The sequence below is a fragment of the Gallus gallus genome, chromosome 1 (assembly GCF_016699485.2).
Source record: "Gallus gallus isolate bGalGal1 chromosome 1, bGalGal1.mat.broiler.GRCg7b, whole genome shotgun sequence".
In the NCBI taxonomy this organism is placed as follows: Eukaryota; Metazoa; Chordata; class Aves; order Galliformes; family Phasianidae; genus Gallus; species Gallus gallus.
Genome location: NC_052532.1, coordinates 180,113,748 through 180,130,806, shown reverse-complemented (window position 1 = coordinate 180,130,806; position 17,059 = coordinate 180,113,748). Strand labels below are relative to the sequence as shown.

General features: G+C 40.8%; 1 long non-coding RNA gene across 1 annotated transcript; it reads right to left on the bottom strand.

The window, feature by feature from the left end:
• Window positions 1-4,132: 4,132 nt before the first annotated feature.
• LOC121109181 lies at window positions 4,133-11,132 on the bottom strand. The gene is made up of 3 exons (XR_005862836.1): window positions 8,776-11,132; window positions 8,211-8,326; window positions 4,133-5,042 (listed from the first exon to the last, which is right to left on the bottom strand). It is a non-coding gene; the product is annotated as an uncharacterized LOC121109181 (long non-coding RNA).
• Window positions 11,133-17,059: the final 5,927 nt, after the last annotated feature.

Here is a 17,059-nt window from a genome sequence, read left to right as displayed (position 1 = left end):
TTTGCATTGTTTTGTGTGTGTGTGTGTGATTAAAAAGAAGCTAACATTATGCTGGGCGTATTCCTCTGGGAGAAGGAAGGGATGGAGAGAGGCTGCCTGGTTTTCTATTAGCTGAAGAGGAAAGTCTTTCAGCCCCCATGGGACCAATGCAGTCTGACTGTCCTTCTAGCCCACATATCCTGAGTGTATCCTAGTTACTGAGAAGCCAACTGTTGCCAAAGTACAGTTCTACAGACCAGAACAGAAAAATTCTGCCATAGAGAATGAGTATTTGGCCTGTAGAAATTTCCCAGTATCTTCGTCTGTTGACACAAAGCCCCTGTTTTACATTCCCACTCTACCCCATGTGTTTCCTCTCTCAAAAGCAGAGAAAACTGAACTAAAAGTTTGGAAATCGTGTGCTCTGGAAGTGGAATAAGTGGCGTCAAAGGAGTGAAGCTATTTCCCAAAATGTAGTTGTGTTTCTGCATCGCAGCTGGAACTCGTGTCATGGAAAGCTGGGCAGATACTGAACACAAAAAGTTCTTCAGCCCGTGATGCCCTCAGCAATGTGATGGAATGGATTTTTCTGTCAGGTGAGATTAATTTCTTAGTATTTGGGGAAGTTCTGTGATGCTGGGTGAGGTGTCAACACCTGAAGCGCCAAAATGGCCACTCCCCAGGGTGTGTGAAAGCCACACCGTTGTGATTTTGGTGCACCGTTGAGCAGTGGGATGTTACCTAATTTTCCTATGTTGAGTATGTAAGCATAGTTGTTTTACCCAGCTCCCTACTTTCAATATTTCCATCTTTAAAAAAATCATTTAAAAAATTAACTTTAGTAAGAAATTTTACTCTTTTCACTTCTCACCTGCCCCTCGTATAAGCCCACAGACTTAGGATTCCCAGTTTGTTTTAATGATTATAACATTTTTACAGCATGTGTAACCTCAATATATGGGAGAGAAGATTGATGATTTCACGTGATTTTGTTTTTAACCTGGACACGGATCTCTTAGGTTCTCCCCAAAGGTGTTAAAACTTCCATAAGAAGAACAGCTTTGCTTCTACTTTCTGTGTCCAAATCTACTTGTATCTATGATAGCATTCATTAGATTTCCCACGGAGATGGATTTTCATTTACAGAAGACAAGGAATATATCTGTAGGGGTTTCTCAGGTCTGTGGGGCAACTACAGAATGACATCTTTGGAGCCTTTATCCAGAAGTGCACTATACCAACTGCAGGCTATACAAAAAGAAAAATGATAAAGTGGTTGTGCTTCATCTCTCATGACTTAGCTGAAATTTCCAGAAACCTTTTGGTCATTGTACCCACGAGCTTACCTTTGAATAATCTCTTGTTGGGTTTGGGCCCAATAATAACTAAACGTGCATACACTCAGTCAGTCCAAGGACAACATGAATGTACATCCAAAGCTTTGCAGTGGCTGCGCTTGCAGCATGCACGTTCCACCATGGATCTTCCACCTCTGCTGCTCTCTTCTTGGAGGGAATTCATCAGGAAGCTTAATTGAAATGTTCACAGGCAGAGAGCTGTAGTGTCAGCACTCAGGTCTCAAGCTGCCTCCAGCCCCTGACGTGCCATAGGGGTTCTAGGAACACTTGTCAACAGGACTCTTTGCTCGTGTAAGTACTTCCCATGGGAAATTCCCAAATCAATTGCTTACTTACATGGAGGAGAGACCCTTACAGTGCTCCTGAGCTGTGTTCAGCTGTTTGGCACTTCAGGACTAAACCGGTACTCCTCTTTTAAAACTGTGATTCCATGAAGCTTGCCAAGATGTCTGAAATAACTCTTACATTATGCAGATCTTTAATGTGGAATTAATATCCGTTTATACAATTAACATTTTAAAACTGAAGTCAGTTACTCTAATCAGACACAAAAATCTGGAGCAATATCTAGCCGGCCTCGTTATTCTCTCTTTCTCTGCTTGCCTTCACATGGGTCTGCATTTCCTTTTTGTCTAGCAGACATTCAGACCAAGGATGGAAGTTTTTCACACAGAGGGTGGTGATGCACTGGAAGAGGCTGCCCAAGGAGGTTGTGGATGCCCCATCCCTGGAGGCATTCGAGGCCAGGCTGGATGTGGCTCTGGGCAGCCTGGTCTGGTGGTTGGCGACCCTGCACATAGCAGGGGGTTGGAACTCGATGATCATTGTGGTCCTTTTAAACCCAGGCCATTCTATGACTCTATGAAACCTACCGTATAGTATTTGTATCCATTTCAAAGAATTCTTCCACAGAGGAGATGTGAACTCGTCGGTGCCACATTTGGTGCTGATGTGGAGTCTTATGGGATGCTGCTCTTAGAAGAAAGGGAACGAGAGTTTCTATTCTGCTATGGTTTTGGAATCTGGGAGCTGATGTGGGCCACCCTGTAACTTAAGGAACTGGAAATCTAAACAAGAGTGGAAATGCAAGCCAAGATATTTAGGTTTTTAAACAAGTGCTACTACTATCTGCTACAAATCTTTTAACACTGTCTTCAAATTACTGCTTTAAAAATAATCCAGTCAAGAGACAGTGCCTGTTGTGTTACAGAAATGGAGCTGGAATAAACTGTCCTTAAGACTAAACATCTATCCAGCTCACATTGCTCTTCTTTTTACCTAGTACTGCTCATATGTTAAATAATACTTCTCATAAGATCAGACTATGCTTGGCTTTTCAGCACAGTTAGTTGGGTTTGTTTGTTTTCACAGGCAGCGGCGTGAATCCTCAATTACATCATTTTCAATTATGTGAGTGTCAACGAGAACAGAATCCCTTTGATTTTGTTTTGTTGTATTGTATTGACTCACTGCTCCGATCAGTCGGTAATGCGTGTGAACACACCTATACGTTGCTCAATGCCTATTACATCATGCACATGAAGAGCCCCTTGGCTATGCCAAACACAGAAAGAAAGCTGAGTGATGCCCTATCAGCACATAGCAGCCCTACCAGCATAATTAAAGCCGTTTTAAACCTTTTTATTTAGGTCTGTGAAAACCACTATGGGTGCAAACCACCATATGACACACCAACTGTTTGTAACGATCTCTTATCTGTTCATCTGAATTCTGTCATTTACATGCAAGGTCTCGCAAGGCAATGGCAATAAATGAGGTATCGTGTGAGGGTAGATCTTATATATGGAAAGATAACAAAGACCTTTGAGACTGTGGCTCTCCTCAGGGTATGCAATGATAACATAAAGCAACAGTGTTCCGTCGTCATTCAGCTCCAAATTAGCAAGGTTTACATTACATGGAATGTGGAAGTAAGCTTGTGGGCTCTGTGTTTGCACCGTTCCTACTGCCCTTGTCGACTCTTTCCTTCAGTCCTTGTCCTGATGGTTTCAAAGCCGCATTACAGATATAGCTGAGGGGTCTTTTTGTGTTCTTCTGTTGTAAAAGAGTTACACATCGCTTAATTGAAGGCCCACTTGAAACTGCTTTAAATTAAACAATGCTTAAAAAAAGGTATGTATGTAAAATCATGCTAATAATTTAATCTGATGGCATAAAAAGGGAAAATATTTATGCATTTCTATTCTGTTGTGTTGTCCTACTAATCTTTAGAGATACGAATGTCTCTGTAACCCACTGATCTGTACATTGAGGAGTTTAATGAATTTCTTAGCTGGAGGAAGAGGCTGTCACAGCATGCCCCGTATATCATGTAAAGTCACTTTGAATGCTGGCTGCTGCAGTGCATTTAGCAGATCCAATTTACGAGGAACTCATTATTTTGCTATTGGTCTTCCAAAGCCTTTCTATGAACTAATTAAAATTTCCTGAAAACACTTTATCAGGAAGAAAATTAGGGTTTCCTTTTGTAGAAGGCTCTGTTTTTTTTGTTTTTTACTGTATCCAGGTGATTTATCACTGTGCAATACTTGGGACCAGGTGTTTTTTTTCTGCAGGATTCATGAGCTCACTCCTACAAATGGATGCTTGGCCTTTGTGACCCTTTTTGCCACATGCAAGATGTCACACATCTCCTAGTACTGGTAGTACTAAATGTACAGAGAACAAAAGTGCCACATTTGCTCTGATGAGATTGCCCAGCGTTCTCCAAAAAATACAATCAAGAACAAAATAAGCTTAATTATAAAATTTATTTAAGTTCATATACAGTTCTATTATGACATTGATTAACAAAACCGTGTCAACAACAAAAAACAATAAATGAAAATCTTACTATATTATCCCAAATGCTAATAAAATTTTGTCTTAAAATAAAGCTACATAACCGTCAGAGTAATTAAAAACTATAGATAGACAGAAATCTCAATGACTGCAATGGTTGTATATTTAAAAACACTCTGCAAAGGACTATTAAGGGCATGGGATGCAGCCTACACATTGCTATAAAGCAGTCTGCATGGCAATAATTGCCTATGTGACTCGACTGTGCAGTGACACAGTTTTCTCAGAGAAAGTCATGATGAAGGAGATTATTACACGCTTATTTTCTTAAAGATGGGCACCACCTGTGTCTGGTGTGAACTCCAGAAATAAGCCTCACGCTGGGACCAGCACAGAAGATGTGCCATTCACAGGTCCTTTTGTCTAACTCTCCAGCTCACTGCACAAGACGGTACATGGATTTTTCCTTCAAGAAGTTACAAAATCCTGCGGGGTTAAGAATCTGTTTCATGGCTCTTGCAGGGTAGTACTCAGAGTTACCTAGCAAGTTCTCATTTAGGATTTTATTCAATTATTAAACTGGGAGGAATACATGAGGATGCATCTTCAGTGAAAAATGGCAATAAGGATCTCGTCCAGGACAACTTTTTTCACAGAACGTGGCATATGGGGAAACTGCAAGGAAAAACAGACACTGGGAAAAGATCACTTGCTTTTCTCTACTTACTCTGACAGAAAGAAGACTCCAAAAGTCTATACGCTTGCACAGCCACTGCCAGCGTCCTTCCAGCTCTTTCCAAAGATCTCCTCTTGCAGCAGCTGTCAGGGGTTCCATTTTGTAGAGTCCTCTGGGTTTTGGCAGACGTGTGCAACAGCGCAGTGAGCGAATATGTTACACAAAATCTTTGGATTAGAGTAATATTTATATTAGAACATGATCGAGTTTCCTTTTTTTGGACAGACATATTCTTCAAAATACACAAAACACTGAGAATTTCTAATAAACTTGGGAAAAAATTCAACATATATGGGAATTCATAATACATTTTTTCAATGGATCAGAGGGGAGGCATCCATGTGTATTTCAGGTGATCAGATCAATAATATATCCTCTGCATCTCTTTAAAATAATTCAACTTCAGGCAATTCACTGTGCAACTGCAATCATTTGATTCAATGTCTCTTTCGGCAAAATCGCTGTTATCAACCAGCAAGCACTGGTCTATCGTCTATCTGCCATGGTGCCAGATGGCACTAGAGATCTTGACTCCATCATTCATTTTTCGTCCGAACAGAAAGATATTGAGAAGCTCCAGCTATCTTCTTATCCCAGGGTTTTCCTTGGGTGTTTTGGAACACTTGTTTGTGATATAAATGGGGAGAAGATTGAAAACTGGAGGACTCATTGATAAATACACCGTGTGTTATCTCCCACTACCAAGACTCGGTCTTTCCTGATGGAAATTATTTTAATGAAAGGTAATCACATCTCCATCCCTCATCCCTTGGAAAGGAAATGTAAAATTATTAGGTGTTCCTGTAAGTATATCACAGCTAATTCAAGATAAAGTGACAGGATGTTACAAGTTAAAATCATATTTTTTCTCTTTGTTTTGTCATGGTTCCATGAAAAAAGTTGGCACTGTTAATTCCATGCTCTTACTAAATGAGATTATCTTGTACATTATAAATTGATTTGTCACCCTGGTCTCTACATGAAAACTTGAACATAAAAATAAATAGCGTCTAATGTTTCGTTATTGATGTGATGTACATTAATGACATTTTATTCCTAAGATGATGATAAATAAACAGGAGGAAGTCTGAAACAGTGTCCTGGTTTCAGCTGGCATACAGCTCATTTTCTTCTTCCTAGCTGGGATGGTGCTGTGTTTTGGATCTGTGTGTTGATAATGCACCACCGTTTTAGCTGTAGGTGAGAGGTGCTCACACTAAGCCAAGGAGGCCACATCTGGAGTAGTGCATCCAGGCCTGGGGCCCCCAGCACAGAAGGGATGTGGAGCTGCTGGAGCAGGTCCAGAGGAGGGCCGTGAAGATGATCAGAGGGCTGGAGCACTCTCTTACAAAGACAGGCTGAGGGAGCTGGGCTTGTTCAACTTGGAGAAGCTTCACTGCAACCTTCCAGTACTTTGAAGGGAGTGTATAGACAGGAATGGGAGAGGGGACATTTTACACAATCAAATAGTGATAGCACAAGCGGGAACGGTTTTAAACTAGAAGAGGGGAGACTTAGATTAGATATGAGGAAAAACTTCTTTACTCAGAGGGCAGTGAGGCACTGGCACAGCTGCTCAGAGAGCCGTGGGTGCCCCATCCCTGGAAGAGCTCAAGGCCAGGTTGGATGGGGCCCTGGGCAGCCTGAGCTGATGGGGAGGCAGCCCTGCCCATGGCAGGGGTTTGGAACTGAATGGACTTTAATATCTCTTCCAATCTAAGCCATTCCACAATTCTATGATTTTATGACTCTATTAAGTATGTGTCAGCTTCATGTGCTGCCCTACCAGCGAGTTGCTGGGGTTGCCTAAGGAGATGCATGGGGACAGAACCAGGACAGCCAACTCAAACCAACCTTAGGGATAGCCCATACCATACAGCATCATGCTGAGCAATGACACTGGGGGAGTTGGCCAGGTGGGCTGCTGCTTGGGAACTGAATGGGCATCAGCCAGCAAGAAATTGCATTACTTGGTTTTTACTCCTTTTTTTTTTTTTCCTCCTTTGTTTCTTTCTTATTTAACTGTCCTTATGTTAACTCATGAGTTCTCGTGCTCTGTCAGTTCTCTTTCCCATCCTGCTGGGGGTGCAGTGATTGAATGGCTCTGTGGGGCTGTGATGCCTGTCAGGTTAAACCATAACTAATAGAAAATAAATAATTATGGAAAAAAAAAAGGCAAAAAATGAGGAAAACAGATGAGCTAGGCAGCTAGGTGATGCTGGCAGTAAATTGGCTTCCTTGCAGCAATTCCAGGTGTTGTAGCCATAATTCTTAATTCTTTATTAAATGCCTTAAAACCATGATGTGTTTATAAAGGGTTATTTGATTTCAAGTTATTTAAAAAATCAAATACCAAGTAGCAAGTATTTTATGCCTAAGTCTAAGCAGATGTGTGCACCAAGACTTCTGAAGTTAACAAACGTTTAAGCATTTGTACATTATTTTTCAGACCTCACTGAAGACAGAAGTCTATGCCATAAGTTCACTCTGTAGCTAACAGAGCCAGAAAGGTACTTCCCCATAGCAATCTCACAACAGCCAAAATATTAACAGCCAGGTGGAGTCAACAGTTTCTTCCTGTTGTTCTACACCAGGACCTTAAAGCTATGATTCTTGCTGATGTCTCTCTGCTAAGTGGCTCCAGATAGATGGAATAGATCTGCCACAGAAATCAGGCTCCACTGAAATCAGCAGAAAAACTAACATTGAAATAACCAGAGCTCTGCTCTCAGTAAGAGCAGACCATCCACACAGCCCCGAGTTGGAAACATGGACAAATGCTCAGCACTGCAGGGATTGTGGATTTGGGAATCCAGTTCTATCCACCTTGACTTGTTCAGCTGAAAGCAGTTAATTCATGAAAATACACCTTTAGTTTTCATTCTGTAACTATTTTGTGCATCCAGAATGAAAACACCGTGAATACCAAGTACTGCAAAATGATGCTTCGAGCACCTTGTCCGAATGTGACGAAAGCGCCTGCTGCAACACCTGGCAAAGCTGCCCACCAGTTGAAAACTACTAACCTGCAGTGCTTCCATCCTACTGAGAAACTAAGCCAGAAATAGCATGCTAATGTGGATACTCTTTTAATCACAGGGTACTACTTGCAGAAACAGACTCTTAATCAGGTTTAGGTCCTTTACTAGAGACACCAGAAAATATGCAACACATAATGAGGTTCCTTGCAAGCAGACAAAGCTGCTTAAAGAATACACATTTATGGTCTCCCAGGAATATGCAAAGGAAGTCAACCTGGCCCATAAATATTTTTATAATTCTCTAACAGCTTTCAAGTGGCTCACAAGAAACGAGTTCCAGCCCGTTATACTTACTTGTAAGGCAGCTCTTTATGTTTTCACTTTGATGCTCAGCTTTGTTTTCCTGTGGATCATAGTTCCAGTTGCTTTCATCTCCACAACAAATCCATAACTGCATGACTTTGAGAAGACTGGGGACAATCAAAAACACTGTTTACTTTATATTGCTGTAATGAGCCTTGTTTTCCAACACCATACAGAAACAGAAGTGCCCAGCTCTGCACTGTACTGAGTAACTTGAGCAGCAACACAGCATTAAGTGCAGCTCTTACCTCTGAGGGTGAGAGCACTTCAGAGCACAAGGATCTGTTTCTGTAGAGCCCACTAGTTCTCTGTTGTATCAGAATACCAAAATCCCTCAACTTACTACAGTTGTTCTGAAAAAAATAACTGGGTAAAACTCAGCTCTTCTCCAGTTTAGATCTTCAGAACTACTCCTAAAAAATGTGGTTTTAATGCTATCCAACATCTACTTTATTATTTTTTAAGATATGGTCATAATATCCAAATCCTTCCTTGAATCCCTTCCTAGCCATCATCACCTACTCATGATGCTTGAAGATACATTTTCTTCCCATACCTCAGAACTCTTGAGGGTCCTGACGTTGGCTGTCCCTCTGTAGCTGATGTCACCGCAATGGACATTCCGCCACAGACAGCAGGGTGTGCAACCCACTCTTAACCTGTGGCTGTTGGTGGAACAGTGGGTAGTTCTGAAGCACATCGGAGCAGTACATTACGATAAGCAGTCTGAGCTTGCAGTTGCTTACTTGTCTTCCTTGTTCCTTGTCAGTGAGTCCTGAGCAGTGGATATAATGCTAAAACTAATGGCATTTTGTAATTCTGCAAGGACCTTGACATCTGTCATAGAACTATGGTAAGTAAATTAAAAATAGAAGACAGAGTAAGCAATTCCAGGCAGTTCTCACCAGGACATATGCTCAATGCATTCTGTCCCACAACTACCAGCAATTCAGTAAGTTATTCTAATGCCTGCTGTACTTGTAATTGTTAGAAGCTGACAGAAAGTGAAATGAAAGACCAACTTTTAAAAGGTTGTTTCTAACTGAAAGCAAGTCATTACCATGGGCTTCCACCACAACAACACATACAACCAAACTAGTTTGGATACACAAACGACTTGCAGCTCCAAGTGTCTTTGTAAACCATTCCTTTAGTGTCTTTGAACTATTACAGAGAAACAGGACAGTAAAGAAACATGAATAAACAAACTAATATCTAGAACAATCTCATCCAGTAAGAGACGATGAAGACCTTGTAAGCACTTCACTGACTTCATTTTATCTGAAAAGTTGAGACAATCGTAATTAGGACGTGTAAAGCACTCCCACTTGGGAACCTGCTCTTCCATGGACAGAAGGGACACTGACAATTGGCAGCTGATTCCAGGAGTTCATCATTTATCAAGATTGGGGCAGTAGAGCCTTACTCATGAAGCAGGACAGTGCTCAAAATCTTCTTTTCTCGCCCAAGCTGTATCATCAAGCCTACTGCTTTGACTACCTGGACATATGAGTTATTTTTCAGAGATTAAGCTGGTAGCCAAGAGTCCTGCAAGTAAAAACAAAACAAACAAACAAAAAAACCACACATGGATAACTTAACCATAAAGGAAGAAAAAATCCTATCACACATTTTAATCAAATCTGACTTGTGGTAACTGAGCTGTCTGCAGTCACATCTGATGGCTGAGGTTTATATCACATGAACTAATCACAGCAGGAGTGCATATTTTCTGAAAAGCAGCAGAAGGATTGAAATAGAAATATAAGAATGATATACAGATTTATTGATAGCATAAGTGGGTTACATTGTCCTTAGTATAGTGCATAAAAGCGCTAAAGAAAACTAAAAAATATTACTAAAACCAGCAATAAAGCTAAGCAACAACAACAACACCAACAACAAAATGTATAAATTGAAAATCAAGAAATTTCCTGATGGCTTTAAAAACTAGACTGAAAAGATATCCAGTAATGAGCAAATCTGCATTATCAGTGGCACAATATCCATGAGTTGTAAGGACTTCTGGGAGTCTAAATATTATAGTTACGACTCTCATAAAAATAGAATGTACCTTCTATTATCTCTGTAGTAACACAGAAACACAGCTTCTGGTTAAAAGAAAAAGCTATCATCATTTCTGCTTCGATAGAATTAATAACAGGCTGTAATTACATTACTTATGGTCTCTTCCTTTTTTGATGCATAAACTCAATTTCCATTATTACGAATGAGATTATGCATTTTGGTGAGTGAAGAGCACGTTTGTAAGTGGTGATACTTACATAACCCTCATTTTGTGAGGGGAAGAAAAAACAACAGATCAAGAGATTTATGCAAGGAAAAAAGAATTGTTTACTAGGTGTAAATATTTCTGGAGAAAAAGATGGAAAATTAACTACAGAAAACTATTCTCAAATGCTAATTGAATGACGTGCATGCTGAGTATTCCTTGTTGGTGACTAACCAGGCTGAGACCTGGGGCATTGCCTGCCACCATCCAACAAAGTATCTGCCCCTCAGGCACAATTCCAGTCAACACGTTTATTTTATCTTCACACTCACTTTGCTTCCTTAGTAAAATGTGATTGTAATTCTTCCCTATAGAAAAACAGAAACAACAAATCCATAAAAAAGCCCTAAGAGGGAAAGCTGGTATTTAAATCTGGGGTTTCCACCTCTCATCTCTATCTGTTGTTTTGAGTATACAAAAGATGGTTCTTTTAAAAATGTTTGTACTGTATTAAAAGTTCAAAATTTGCAGAAAAATCACAGGGTTATCCCTCTACTCACACATAAGACTTGTGGGAGCAGTTGAAGGAACTGGGATCATCCAGTTCGGAGAAGAGGAGGCTCAGGGGGGACTTCTTCGCTTTCTACAACTGTTTGAAAGGAGGTTGTGGCGAGGTGACAGTCGGCCTTTGGTCCCAGGTAACAGTGATAGGATGAGAAGTAATGGTCTTAAATTGCACCAGAGGAGGTTCAGGCTGGATATTAGGAAAAACTTCTCCTCAGAAGAGTGTTGAGGCAGTGGCACAGCCTGCCCAGGGAGGTGATGGAGTCACCGCCCTTGGAGGCGTTCAAGGAATGTGTGGATGTGGCACTGAGGGACGTGGCCTAGAGCAGTCACAGGCATGGACGGATGGTTGGGCAGATGATCCTGGCGGTCCTTCCAACGTTGATGATTTGATTCTCTGGTTCTCTGATTCTTGTTTATCAGACACAATACTTACCTCAAAAATCTTAGTAACCTTCATTAAGAGTATGGAAAGCTATCCCAGTGCCACGCTGCCTTTCTGATCTCATTTCTTTCTGCACAGTGCTTACTTCTACCTCCTTATTCTGTTGAATAGGTACTTTTAGAAGCAGAAAGTCATGCCCCTACATGACAAAGTGCTTCCTTTGGTAAGACCAGTTTGAAGCACTGAGAAAGGATTCCCTAGTGCACACCTCTGGGCCCTCTCCTCCCACCCTACTCCTTGGGGCCATTAAGGAGATTTCTCCCATTCCCTCCATGTCTTTCCATGCCCCTTACTCTGGGGTTGGAGGCTGCAAGCCTGGAGGCCTCTGCTTGCCTGCTTCAGTGCCCTGCTGCTGGGGAAAGCTTCCCTCCTGGCACTCAGCCTGTACGAACAGTGGTTTCCAGCAGGGGAGGTAAGAGCTTTATTAGTTTGTTTCAAATTAAAGGTCGAGCTCACAGCAGTACACATTTCTCTCAGGACTATAAGTGGAGAATAAGAAGAGAGAGCTTTATTTCCTTGAAGGGAAGAGTGGGCCCAACACGCACCAGCAAGGAAAGGGCTTAACAGCACCCAGGGTGCTCCTGGGGCAGCTGCCTGACAGGGCCCAGAGAGCAGAAAATGCAGACTCAAGGAAATTTCTCCACAAAAGTGAGATTTTTATAGCTACAGAAACTGCAGAAATACAACTATTTCAGAAAACAAAGCACTGTTCTCCCAGGTAACAGAGATAGGGTGAGAGGGAAAGGCTTTAAGATGCAGCAGGGGAGGTTCAGGTTGGATAACAGGAAGCACCACTTCTCAGAAAGTGCAGTGAGGCAGTGGCACAGGCTGCCCAGGGAGGTGGGGGACTTTATTTAATTTTGATTTGTTAATTCTTCTTATCATAAAGCATATTAACCTATGTTATTCACTGAGTGCAAAATGTAACTAAAGTATTTAAAAATAACTCTTTAAAATATAGTTGGTGCTGTCACAATCAGACACAAAAGAAGGAAAGAATACATGCTCTGGTTATGCCAGAAGATAGATAGTCTCAGCTAGATTTTTGTCTTTTATTTAGTAAGCTTCAAAATCCTTGAGTGAAGAAGACAATAAAGGACTGGAAGAACCCACCCTAGATTTACAGATGTCATTATGACTTGGTTTCAAGACCAAGACTTTGAAACAGTGATCAAAAAGCTGTGCCAGTTATAGAATTCTCTTTGAAAGAAGACCACGTTTGCTACCTCACAAGATAGCTTTCAAAAGGTGCTCGGGCCAGTTTGAAGAGCCAGATCTTGCCAGAGGCCTTCAGCAGTACTCCAGAAAGTAATTATGTGTAATTTTATATTAAATTAAAATGCAAAACTGAATCCAGACATGTATTAATTTTATGATATAGGAAGAGTATTAATATGTGTACATAATTATGCAAATGTGTTGCTATAGATGTATTATAAGCATATGACATTCATTCAAAGAACGGAGAGGACCTGTGCTAGGTCCTGAAAGTGCAGGAGCTAGTTTTTCTTCTGTGAGTGAATTCCACTTGGGAACAGTGAAATGCCAGGGGAGTTGCCATGGCTGTTGGGTCTTGAGGCTAGCAGAGCAAGTGTTTGTGAACCCCATGCCAGGAGTACGTGCTCCTCTGAAGTCAGAATGTAATTTGACAGCCTGCCACTCAGGATTTGTTTCTTTGCTCATAATTTCAAATGAAAAATCTGCTTCAGCAGTCAGTGGAGAATTTATTCGTCATGAACTAATTATTTTTTCATGTCAGAGAAAAAATTTTTATAAGTTTTGAATCGATTGAAATGCAGTCTTTCTTATGTGAAAGACAGCCCTAATTTGTTCAGTCTTCCCTCTTAGGCAGCCCACTTTAAGTCTTCGCACTCTAACAGAATGCATTTATTTTATCAGAAAATATTTCTAGTGAAATTCCTGAGTCACAGGAAAGAAAATCTAATCCTTTATTAGCTTTATAAGCTCACTTCTTACTTCTTTAGGCTGTCGTCTACTCTAGACAAATGTTGGAGTGATTCAAGGGTGCTGGTTTGGGGGATGACTTTACAAGGTACGAAGTCACTAGAGATAGGATGCTGTGTAGCCAGAAGATGCCCTGCGTCTCAAATGCGAAGATACCAGTGCCAATTTTTTCACTTCTTTATTAGCAGTAAATTCTTTTCACTCAGAGTTTTCGTTGGAGCATGGAACCTTACAGACTTTTTTTTTTGTTTGTTTTTTGTTTTACAAATATAAATGCACTGAGCAAAAATTCTATGCCATTTACTCTAATGGGACCAGAAACCGTCCTTTCTGTGTGGGTATTGTTTGTACTCCCCATTTGAAGTGATTTTATAATGGCTTCCTTAACAAGATAATCCATCAAGGAACTATGTCAACTGCACCTAGTAACCCACTTAACAGATCCAGTTTGGCAGCTATTACACATTAGTGCGTGTCATCAAAGCTGGGTGTAATTTATGTTAAACCACTGTCACAAACACATTTGACAGTGGGCCACAGTTCCTAGAGAAGGCTGAAGATGTTCACTTATGAGCAGAAGAATTTTTTGGTTTTGCAGTAATTTACCTTGTGACTGGAAAGGAGAAAGCACCTACTGCTCATCAAATTCAACTGTATGGCTGACTTTGGCAACAGGATATACAGCTGTGCCTTGATGTAGGACTTCACAAAGATCTCATTTCACTTTAGTGTGTGAACAGGCATAAGATAGTAACTGTCCCTAGAGGAGACTTTCTTTAAATTGGGATCTTCGGCAGACAGATTGCCTGTCTGAGTTGATTATTTTAAGTTTTACAGGGAAAAGGCAAATTTCCTGTGGATCCGTTCATTTTGAAATAAAAGGTCCAATTGCTACTATGTGTTTCTGTGACTCGAATGGAACGATGCTGAGTGAAACATACTGTCTCGCAGAAGAGTAAACAGTAATAGCCACTGTCTTCATTCCAATGAATGATTCACTACATAAATAGTACTGCTAATAGTCAGCAAAGAAATGCATGTTTTTTGGATCCTTGGGAAGGTCTTTTTCATTTTGTTCACGGAAACGTTTCCTTTCTTGTAGATGATTAGAATTTAGATACTATTTCGTAAGAAATTATTCGGCATCTTACATATGTAGTACTCACATTTAAGTATTGCCAAATATTTACCATACATTACAAAGTCATAGAATCATAGAACCATTAAGGATGAAAAAGACCTCTAAGATCATCTAGTCCAACTATCAACTTACCACCACCACACCCACTAAACCATGTCCCTCAGTGCCACATCTCCATGTTTCTTGAACACCTCCGGGGGTGGTGACTCCATCACCTTCCTGGGCAGCCTGTTTCTACACCTCACAACTCTTTCTGAGAAGTAATTTTTCTTAATATCCAACCTGAACTTCCTGTGGTGCAACTTAAAGCCATTACCTCTTGTCCTGTCACTGTTACATGGGAGAAGAGACCACCTCACATCAATCTCCTTTCAGACAGCTGTAGATAGCAATAAGGTCTGTCCTGAACCTCCTCTTCTCCAGGATGAACAATCCCAGTTTCTTCAGCCCCTCCCTGTAAGATTTGTGCTCCAGACCCTTCACAGCTTTCTTGCCCTTCTGTGGACAGGCTATGGCACCTCAGTGTCTTTCTTGTAGTGAGGGGCCCAAAACTGAATGTAGTACTCGAGGTGTGGCCTCACCAAAGCTGAATACAGAGGGACAACCCCTTCCCTGCTCCTGCTGGCTGCACTATTGCTGATACAAGCCAGGATGTCATCAGCCTTTTTGACCACCTGGGCACACTGGTGGCTCATGTTCAGCCAGCTTTCAGCTAACACCCCCAGATCCTTTTCCGCCATGCAGCTTTCTAGACACTCTACTCCAAGACTGTAGGGTTGCATGGGGTTCTTGTGACTAAAGTGCAGGACCTGGCACTTATTCTCATTGTACCTCATACAATCAGCTTCAGCCCATCAATCTAGCCTGTCCAGATCCCTCTGTAGGGCCTTCTTAATCTCAGGCATATTGACACTTCCTGTACACTTGGTGCTATCTGCAAACTTACTGAGTGTGCACTCAATCCCCTCATCCAGATCATCAATTAAACAAGACTGGTCCCAGTACCAGCCCCTGGGGAACACCACTTATGACCTTTCCCTCATCCACCAAATGGGTCACTTAGTCATAGGAGATGAGGTAGGTCAGGCATGACCTACAACTCATGAACCCATGCTGGCTGGACTTCATCCCTTGGTTGTCCTGTACATACCTGCATGATCTGTACTGCCTTTAAGTGACTTTTTTTTTTTTAAGAATGAAAAAATAATTGTCATGGAGTACAACTGAGGTATTTCAAATTTGCACCTACTCATCAGATTCTGTTTCAGGAACTTTTGAGTCAGTATGACTGTTGATTGCCTAATAGACCCGAGTGAATTGTAAAGGAAATAGAGAAAATGTCAGAGTATGTAAATAAGATGAAATAAATGTGGTGTGAGAAGGCATACTGGATTTGTTTGGTGGGTCCACATTGAAGTAGCTATGTTCACTGGGCAGAGAAAAGCAAAGAATTTATTGGCAGAGATGTACCTTGTATCTGCAACAGAAGTTCTTGTCATATTTTAAATAAATCACTTTAATAAATATAGAAGTAAATCATTTTAAGGACATCTGATTGAATAAGTTAAATCTTTTTTTGGATTTTACTTGAATGGAAAAAATGGAAAGATGTTTTCTCGACTCTCCTTTATGTTATACGTTAAATGATGAATTTTTAATGTGTAACTCTGACTTTTAATTTCACAGTTGCGAGTTATCTGGTTTTGGCGTTCATTATAAGTGTAGAGTAATACAGTACAGATTATCCCTGTAGGATCCCTTTGAACTTATTTTGCTTAAGTTCAGTACAGGTCTTCAGTACAAAGTATGTACCAAAGTATCTGTATCACCTATCTTTCTTTAAAAGAATAACAACTTTTACCACCAGAGCTTTTGTTTTGTTTTCTTTGATGTGGGGTTTTATTGGTGTTATTAAACATATATCTATGCATAATTCATTCAGTGAAATGAACAATACTGATAAAATTATGTGTTCCTGAAGTAACAGCTCAAGATTGTGACAGTAGGAGCAAAAACATCATCACTTGGAAGCAAACCCAGCTTTCAGCCTAACCCGTTTTCTCTCTGTCAGCAGATTTCCATGTTCATACAACACTATTGTTGCAACACTGAGGACTTTGGCGTGAATAGCACAAAAGATGAAATACTGGCCTTGAAGGGTGCTAACTCTGTGTAATCATTTTGGTTTATCCTGGCTGTACAGTACTACCTCTCAGCAGTGAAGAGAGGTGTAACAGCTTGGCTGGATATTTTTGGAGAAAAAGAGAGTAGCTGGAAGTGTGGTTATTGCTGACTTGAAGGTAAGCAGTAATGTCTATTCATGCTAAGCAAATCTCTCTAAGTGGCATGCGCTATAGTGGAGATCAGAGTCTTTCACGTAGAGCTCGAATTGCTCGGTTTTTACCCAGCTGCCATCCAGAATAATTTATTCCACAGCTTTATAGCAGGAAGGTAACCACGTGAAGGTCTATCCTACTTTGCATAGGCCCCTC